This window comes from Dama dama, chromosome 30 (genome assembly GCF_033118175.1).
Source record: "Dama dama isolate Ldn47 chromosome 30, ASM3311817v1, whole genome shotgun sequence".
NCBI lineage: Eukaryota > Metazoa > Chordata > Mammalia > Artiodactyla > Cervidae > Dama > Dama dama.
Genome location: NC_083710.1, coordinates 16,817,069 through 16,827,198, shown reverse-complemented (window position 1 = coordinate 16,827,198; position 10,130 = coordinate 16,817,069). Strand labels below are relative to the sequence as shown.

The following is a 10,130-nucleotide window of genomic DNA, read 5'->3' as shown; positions in this document are numbered from 1 at the left end:
ATGAAATATGCTGACAGCACATGGTCATATAAAAATATGGCCCATATCAAAAGTAATCAGAAAAATGCAAGTTGAAACAATAATATACTCTTGCACACGTATTCCAGTGGCCAAAATCTGGAACATTGCCAGCACCAGATGATGCCAAGCATGTAGAGCCAACAATAACTCATTCATTGCTGGTGGGAATGCAGAACAGCCAGTTTGGAAGACAGTCTGGTGGTTTCTTACAAAACTAAACATACTCTTACCATATGATCCAGTAATTGCAGTCCTTGATATTTACCCAAAGAAGTTGAAAACTGTGTCCACACGAATACCTAAATGCAAATGTTTATAATAGCTTTATTCACAATCACCAAAACTTGGAAGCAACCAAGATGTCCTTCAGTGGGATGAATGGATTAATAAACTGTAGCACATCTAGACAACAAAATATTACTCATCACTAAAACAAAAGGAGCTATCAAGGCACAAAGAGATGGAGGAAACTTAAATGCATATTACTAAGTCAAAGAAATGAATCTAAAATAATGATGTACTATATGATTCCAATTGTATGGAAAAAACAAAACTTCGGAGATAGTTAAAAGATCAGTGGTTGCCATGCCTGGGGGCAGGGGGAGGTTAGGGATGAATCAGCAGAGTATAGAAGATTTTTAAGGCTGTAAAAATATTCTGTATGATTCTAAAATGATGAACACATGCCATTATACGTTTGTCCAAACTCAATGAACGTACAACACCAACTGTGAACCCTAAGGTAAGCTCTGGACTCTGGGTGAATATGATATGTCAGTGTAGGTACATAGTGACACTGTGTGTGTTAGTCATTGAGTCATGTCCTACTCTTTGTGACCCTGTGGACTGTAGCATCAGGCTTCTCTGTCATGGGATTCTCCAGGCAAGAATACTGGAGTGGGTTGCCATTCCCTTCTCCAGGGGATCTTCCCAAGCCAGAGACTGAACCTAGGTCTTCTGCACTGCAGGCAGATTCTTTACCATCTGAGCCACCAGGGAAGCCCATATTGACAGTAGTGAGGGAGGTTATTCATGTGGGGTCAGAGGGTAAATTGGTATTCTCTGAAACTTCCTCTCAAATTGGCTGTGAACTTTAAACTGCTCTAAAAATAATAGTCTTAAAAGTAGAAGAAGTTGTCAGGGAAATGAAAATATTTTAAACCAAAAGTTTGAAGATGTTTGAAAAGAAAAAAATATCTTACTTTTTCTTACAAACTATCTCTTATCACTGTTGGAAAACAGTCCTGGGCTGGATCATCTCAGGATGCTGATTCCAAACAGTAATTCCTATTTGCTTAAGAATTCTAATGGGAGGTGGGGACGCATCAGATTTTGGTTTCTTTGTGTTTAGGAGAAAAGTGAATTGTTATCCAGTTAATTTAAAGAAGCTTCACATTAGCCAGTGGGCTTTCTTGTTGGCTCAGTTGATAAAGAATCTGCCTGCAATGCAGGAGACCAGGGTTTGATCCCTGGGTCAGGAAGATCCCCCAGAGAAGGAAATGGCAACCCACTCCAGTATTCTTGTCTGGAGAATCCCATGGACAGAGGAGCCTGGCCGGCTACAGTCCATGGCATTGCAAGAGTCGGACACGACTGAATGACTAAACTACCACCTCACATTATCCAATGAGCAATACTACTTTATAGCTACTATGGCTGTGCAACAAACCACAACAAAAGTTACCTTAAAACAATCATAATATTCATTTTACTTGTGAACCTGCCCTCTAGCCAGAGGTCAATGAGCACAGCTCATTTCTACCCACTTGGTACAGGGCTGGGCAGCTCAAAGCTAGTGGAGGCAACTGGAGGCTTCTTCACCCACGCATCTGGTGATTGATCCCTGCTGTTGGCTGGAGGCCTCGGTTCTTCTACATGTAGCCTCTTCACGAGGGTTAGTTTGGGCTTCCTTACAGCAAAATGGCTGACTTTCACACCATTTCAAGGTGAGTGTCTGAGAGCAAAACAGAAGCTGTGCGGCTCCCATCACCTAGACTCGGAAGACAAATGGCATGGATTCTGTCGTACGAGTTTGCTGGTCAGAAGAGTTACAAAGCTCTGCTCAAATTCTAGGAAGGGAGACACAGTTCCAGCTCTTAGAGAGAGGAGAAGAGCATGTGTGCAATTATCTTTGAAAAATACAGTCTGCCACAGCTTTACTAGAAGCAGATTGTGTTCCTAAAATTTCTTCTTTGTCTTTGTAGAGAACAGTAACCAAATGAAATGATAACAAAAGGTAGAGTTGACATGCCTTGTTAGATACAGCATAAGACTTGCTATTGAGACAATCTTTTTAAAATATCGTTATTATTTAGAAACAGATAAGTAACTTACTAGTTAAAAATTCTAATTTGAGATAATATAAAAGCCAGTTGAGTCAGTAAAGGAAGAATTGTTTGAAACTCACTAGCTCATTAGCATCAGTTAATAAATTAAATCAATATAAACTTCCCAAGTCTTGTTACTTAAAGTTTATGAGTTTTCAATGCAAGGCAGTAGTCCAACATTTACTCTTAACAAGGAAAAATTGAAAATAATTATTTTTCACTTAAAACACAAGATAAAAATAGAGAAATTTTTCTGATGTCAAAATTAGACTACCCCAACATTTCAAAAGAGGGGAAACAGAATGAAAATGTAATTAATAATTAATGTACTATAATGGGAGATGATTTATAACAGAATTGAAAAGATAATAGAGAAACTGTAATGTTCCAACATATTTCTTTTTCCTGAATTCATTTCGGCATGCTACTTAGGCAAATTATTGCTTCTAGTCATTACTGCACACAGACATATGTATACATATAATTTACATTTTTTTAATCTTCTTCCACGTTAGATGTGTATTCACTCCTGGCTCCTAATCCATGAATACTGTGGATATTTGATACATGCTATAAAAATTTAATGACAATGAAGTGATTATGTTATACATCACTGTAGCATGTGAGGGTTGAGAACTTCGAAGAGTTTGGTTGATTTGAAGGACTCTCTTTTCAAACAACTTGAAAAAGTTCCATTACGAGGTTTTGCTCCCCTGGCTACTACAAGAGACTCTATTAGGTGGGCAATACTTGAAGAGCACTGCTAACACAGCAAAGAGTGCTAACTTCATTTTATTGTTCACAGATTACTTCAAATTATTCTCACAGGCATCTGCCTCAATTAACATCCAGTCTATTACTTGTCTTCTTTTGTTCTCAAGGATGAACATCTTTATAACGTGATTGGATTTTTTCCTTTCATAAACAAAGCCTCTTGCTAAATTGCCTTTCACAAAAGCCAGTTTTAAGATAGATAGATAAGTATTGTTTTATAAGAAAAGAGCTTGAAAGACATGATGCTGAGTCTTCTGAGAAGGAAAAAGGTACAGAGTGCCCTGAATTCTTTCCATGGAACACTCAGAGTACCCCAGAGTTAAGGAGAGGGACTCAGTCCACCAGAACTGAGTGTAAACACCTGTGTCCATGATGGCTCAGCAGGTAAAGAATCCACCTGCAATACAGGAGACACAGGAGACGCGGGTTCAATCCCTGATTGGGAAGATCCCCTGGAGAAGGAAATGGCAACTATCCTTGCCTGGGAAATCCCATGGACAGAGGAGCCTGGTGGGCTAGAGTCCATGGGGTCGCAGAGTCAGACACGACTGAGAGAGAGATGCCTGTAACATGAGTAATACTGATAAGTAATCTAGCATCTCTGAAATTCACTAAAAATGAGACTAACATTCCCTGTTCTGCAGGACTGTCACAGGGATTAATGTGCAAAAGTGTCTGATACTAAGTAAACCATCTATCTACTTTTATCTAAGTAAATAAATTCTATTTTATCATCTCTCCCCAACTCAGTTCTTATAGTTTTCTGCTTTTAACCTGTTGAGCATTTCTGTTTTGCTGTTGTGATAGGTGAAGATTTTGGAATTACACAAGTGCACACACACCCTGGAAGGATTTCCCTGACCACTGTCCTTCATGTTCCGATTATTCCCTCTTCAGAAATCATGCTAGCTCATTATACTCTAAGCTACAGTTCAGATGGTCATTAGAAAGTTTTAGAAACTACAGATTTAGTAGCCTACTTCATCACAGGTAATTTCAAGGGTCCTGGTGTTTCCTTAAAAGATGAACAATCACCAGCTGATGCCACTATGCTTGAATTTTCTTTGGCAATACAGTTCTCTTAATAACTGAGAAGGTGTATTAGTGTATCTGTTTCTAGGCAACTCCATAAAATAATCAATGGGAAGACTCTTGTCTAGATATGACCTTTGAAAATTCCTGTCTCCTATCGTCTGCCTTTGCTTCATGATCCTCCATCAAGGCAGAGAGAAGCAAGACACTTAGAAGAGAAAAGACCACCCACCCTCAGTCTGGTCAGTGCTGCCAGATATTTCCCTTTCAAGAAGCAGAGATTTCTTAGGAGAGACTTAAGGACCCAGTCTTACCACTCTTGAAAGGGAATAAAAGTCATTCAGTTGTGTCTGACTCTTTGCGACCCCATGGACTATGCAGTCCATTGAATTCTCCAGGCCAGAATACTGGAGTGGGTAACCTGTCCCTTCTCCAGAGGATCTTCCCAACCCAGGGATTGAACCCAGGTCTCCTGCACTGCAGGCAAATTCTTTACCAGCTGAGCCACCAGGGAAGGCCAAGAATACTGGAGTGGGTAACCTATCCCTTCTCCAGGGGATCTTCTCAACCCAGGAATCAAACGGGGGTCTTCTGCATTGCTGGTGGTTCTTGACCAACTGAGCTATCAGGGAAGCCTTATCTTCTGCTAAGTCTCTTATTTTCCTACTTCTGCTTGTTTTATATGTGGAAGTAGAACAAAAAGTACTGGCTTTTGTAGTGGGAAATCTCATTCCACTTTACAATGCTTTATTGCTAGCAGTGTTTATACCTCGCCCTTCCCTCTTCCACTTTTGCCGCGTATCCGGACAAGCAGATATGAAAGTCCAGGCTTTCCTTTGGGGACAGCGGGAAATTCAAACAATGCAAAGCCCATTCCATGTACAAACTCTGACCCAGTGCCACCCGCTAACTACAGTAAAAACCCAGGCCAGTCACCTTTCTTTGCTCTCCCAATCCATTTTGGACCTGCGGGAGAGGCCTGCCCAGAGACTTCCATTATGTAAGTCAGAAAATGTTTTATCCCCTATTTGTGTGCGTATAGCATCATCAGTCTTGACATTCAATCCTAACTTTGGATGAGGTCCCTCTACTTCAGCAGATATCATTCAACTTTTCTAATATTATTCTCCATTAACTTATATTGCAAGCCACAAACAGAAAATGCTTGTCTTAGCAAAGCTATGCTGTCTTTCTGCTGTTTTTAGGGTAGTCTATCTTCAGACTACATTTCCCTTTTTTGAAATCATAAGACATATCTAGAAGCCTCAAGAAATACCATATTTTTTCCCATCATTAAAAAAAATTATAACTCCATTCAGCAAACTGTCTGAGTTCAAGGTACCAAAATTCATAGTCTGATAATATATTTCCCCATCACATAACAAGACCATCAACTGCCCAGCCTAGAAAATGGATTCTCTCTGTCCTATATCTTAATGATTTCTGTCCTCAACAAATTTCATATTTTTAGTATCTGTTACTTCCAACATTCTACTTACGGTAACAAATTCTATGTTAGTTAGAAGATCATCCATTGAAGTTTTAAAAATACTAAAGAAAGTATTAACCAAAGGGATTCACTGCCTCACACAGCAAAAAGTCAAAATCTTCCAGAGTTGGCTAAGTCAGTGGCTTAAAAAGTAGGCTCTGATTCCAGTTTTAAAAACAATCTAGAGTAGGAAATGGGTAGAACCTGTTTCCAACCTGAAGCAGGTATTTTATAAGCAATCAGTACTGTTTGCCACAGTCAGTTGGTCTATATATAGTTCTTGAGTATCTTTGGTATCCCAAATGCCAGCTTGGCCAGTAGGGAGAATACAGTGAACAAGATGTTCTAGAATAAAAGGAATTCTTACTTGCTGAAAAATACTTCATTTCATAAAAAGGAAATACAATCCTATGTCACTAAGCCTAAACTTTTCCAACGAGATCATTCAAATCATCAAATGTTAAATCTCTTTTCTTATACTTTATAGATCCTCAAATAATGCTATATTTTAGTGTCTTTGTTTGTAGATCTTGACCTTTCATTTAGTCTTTTTTTTTCACCCTGAAAATGTTGTCTCCTTCTCTTTGTTAATAAAAACCATGTGCGTACTAAGTCACTTCAGTCATGTCCTACTCTTTGTGGTCCTATGAACTACAGGTCTCCAGGCTCCTCTGTCCATGGGATTCTCCAGGAAAGAATACTGGAGTGGGTTGCCATGCCCTCCTCCAGGGGATCTTCCCTACCCAGGGATGGAACCCATGTCTTTTATGTCTCCTGCATTGGCAGGCATGTTCTTTACCACCTGGGAAACCCTAACAAAAAGCATACACCTTTCTTAACTATTTAAAAGGGCTTCCCTAGTGACTCAGATGGTAAAGAATCTGTCCTCAGTGTAGGAGACCTGGGTTTGATGCCTGGGTTGGGAACATCCCCTGGAGTAGGGAGGGAATGGCAACCCACTCCAGTTTTCTTGCCTGGAGAATCCCATGGACAGAGGAGCCTGGCAGGCTAAAGTCTATGTTTTATGCAATGGTCTCCATTTTCTTCTTGACATTCATCATAGAGCTATTTCTTGTTTTAACTTGGACTCTTTTCCTTCTGTAGCTGCTGTGCAGATTTCTTACAGGAATTTCTTTTTAATTTATTTCTAATTAGCTCCACTGTCTCTATGAACCCATATTGCCTGTCATTTTTTGGTTCCCTTTTTTGTTTTGCTGGACTATATCCTCAAATAATTTTTTTCATAAAAGTTATGGGAAGAATACTTGAAAAACCCTTAATTGTAGGAAAATACTTTATTTTGTCATCATATAGATGTGATATTATGGCTAAGCTCTACAGATACATATTATACCGGTACCATGGAGTTCCTATCTGCATTATATCTTCCATAAATTCAACGATATTTCTGATTTGCTGAACTGCTTTATTGTATTTACTAACCTCATTGTTGTTTGGGGGACAGGAGATATTAAAAAAAAAACTTATGCTTAGTCTGCCTTCCTCATTCAAAGTTCAGTTCCTAAATTTTTGTGAAATGTATAGGTTTAAGTTAAGCATGCTCCTGTTCGACTTTTATATTCCATTCTTACAATTTGACATCAGTTTGATAAATATAAGTGAAGAATTAGTTGATAGTGTAGATAGTCCTGAGTTCTTGGGTTCAAATGGACTTTGAGGAGCCATGAGTTAATATACACATGACTTTCAAAACACTCAATTCTTAAAAAATTATCCTAAAAAGGCCTGTAATATCATTATTTTCCACTGTAAGGTAATAAATAATCTTGAATCCCATGTGTGTTTAGGAATTTAAGAATTTTACTCCCCAGCTTTTCCTGAGAATATTTACTTAGTGTTCTTTTCTCAATATCTTTATTTAAATTATTTCTAGTACTTCTGTTACATTGTCCTCTACTTGCCAAATTAAACCACACAAGTGTAATTTGTCTCACTTTTAGAAAAATTAGTAATTTTTTATTATAACTGAGAAGCTAGACCTTTTTATAAACTGTGATAAAGGATGATTTTTCTATCTTATGTTACATGTTTGGGCAGTACACATTTTCAAGTGCATTACTGAAACTTTGGCCTCTGGTATTAAATTTCCTCCAGATATCAGAGTCTGTTCCACAGAGGTAACATTAATCTCCTCTACTGAGACAAGATGTTCCCATTATTCACCAAGATATCTAGTTCTAAGATTTGCTGACAAGATCCTTTTTTTCCCCTAAATATCCAGACCAAAGAGGTGGCAAAACTCACTTAGAAGAAGAAGACAGTGAGGCTAAAGATCAGCCTTCCTAATCTTCAGAACATGAATTATTGTAATCCCTATCTGGATAGGCATGTATGATTCAGAACATACCCACACATCTAAGAAACATGATCAGAGGTTAAGTAAGAGATTGGTATATTTTTCCTACATAAATAGAATTATGAATTTTCTATGTAGCATATAAAATCTGGAAATGTTATTCTTGATATTATGTTTTTTACTTTGGCTTTATGATTGAGGTATGATTTTTTTGAAGCCTACTTATTATACAAACTCCTTGTTAATTTATGACTAAGACCTCAAAGCAGTGAAAATATTTCAAAAAAAATTGTATGAGAAATCTACCTTAACCTATGGAAATTAAAATACTGGTATGACATTTACAGAAGAAGCATGAATAGCTTATACTGAAAACTGGTTCATATAAAATTAAGTCTTCCAAACAAACAAATGTGGGTGAGCTTTTTCCTCAGTCCTTCATATTTTTTAAACATTTCTGAAGTGATTTATTGCCTAAAAACCTCTCTTTATCAGAAAATTTAATTGTCAAAAGGCAGGTATTCCATAATTGAGCTCTACTAACAACTTGTGTAAATTCATCTCTCTAGACCTGTTTCTTATTCTATAAAAGAAGGGCAGGGTGGGAGGTGGGGACGTTGATCCTGAAAATCCCAAAAGTCTGTCCCAGCTCAAAAAACATCTGCTGTTAGAATTTTTGTTTTGCTGTAAAGTTCCCAATCAGTTAGATAAATGGTTAGTTAAGATCAGCTAACACCAGTGGAAGCATCAACTCCTTCTTAGCCCAAGCACTCTCAGTAGTTCTAAACTAAAAATTTTGAGATTATGGGATGAAAGTGAAAGTGAAGTCGCTCAGTCGTGTCCGACTCTTTGCGACCCCATGTCTTTGTAGCCTACCAGGCTCCTCAGTCCATGGGATTTTCCAGGCAAGAACACTGGAGTGGGTTGCCATTTCCTTCTCCAGGGGATCTTCCCAACCCAGGGATCGAACCTGGGTCTCCCGCATGTTAGGCAGACACTTTACCATCTGAGCTACCAGGGATATGATTATGAGATCAGTGAACTGATTATATGAAGTTGACAGTCTCCAAAAAACTAGAGCCATCAAAAATGGCAGTGTACGTGGGTGTATACGCGTGTGAGCATATGTAGGTGTGTGTGCCTTTGTGGGTAACTGTGCGTGTGATTGGGGAGGAAGATGAGAATATTGGTGTAAGCATTAGCAGAACAAGTAGAGCTCACCTCTCTTTTCAAGTTCTTTGGCAATGTTGATAGAATGCAACGGTTTCATAAAAAGTCATGATTTTGTTCTCACCGACTTTAGATTACGCATTTCCTCTTTCAGGGCAGAGGCATAAGCAAGGTGCCCACTGATGCCATCTCTGCCAAGATGTCTGAATTAATGAACTGCTCAGGCTCAAAGACTATAAAGTTGAATCGCTTGACAGTTTACCAATTTCTTTTCTTTTTTAAAAAAGACAACACAAAAAAACAGATTATTTTGTTTGCACATGAAACTGCTACAAATGATACTTCCAAGCTAAGTGATTACAAAACAAAACTGATTTCAATAGGTAAGCACTTATTAATACTTACATCAGCACAGTTTTCAGTGATATAGAATCTTAATGTAAGAAGGCACTTCAGTGATTATCTCCCAGACCAAGGGCTGGCAAATTCCAGTCTGCAGGCTAAATCTGACCCACCACCTGTTTTTGTAAATAAAGATTTATTGGAACACAGTCACACTCATTCATTCATATACTGTCTATTTGCTTACCCATTACTGTGGGAGAATTGAGTAGTTATGACAAAGACAATATGACTCACAAAGTAAAAAATAATCTGTTCTCTAGCCTTTTATAGAAAAAGTTTATTAACCTCTGATCTAGACCAGTTCTCAGTTATTATTATGTTCATCATAATTGTTGTTACTATTATTATTATTTCTCATTTAAATATTGAGTGGACCTGGCCCTTTTTCAAAGTGGAAATAACTAAATAATCATTGTTTTCCCTGGCGATATATTTTTCCTGGTAATACACATTGTAGACTCTCTACTATCAACCTTCTTTCCTAACCTAATCTTCCCTTCTAACCAAGCACTGATTTTGCAACAAGAATTCTCAGTAGAGATTGGATGCTTCTGGAAAGGGGCACTCATGAAGGTTTTTTTAAGGTCTTGGAAAC

The 10,130-nt window shown here is 38.1% G+C and overlaps 1 non-coding gene across 1 annotated transcript; it reads right to left on the bottom strand.

Moving 5' to 3' along the window:
• Window positions 1-8,909: 8,909 nt before the first annotated feature.
• On the bottom strand, window positions 8,910-8,981 carry TRNAV-AAC (transfer RNA valine (anticodon AAC)). Its single transcript has one exon. It is a non-coding gene; the product is annotated as a tRNA-Val (tRNA).
• Window positions 8,982-10,130: the final 1,149 nt, after the last annotated feature.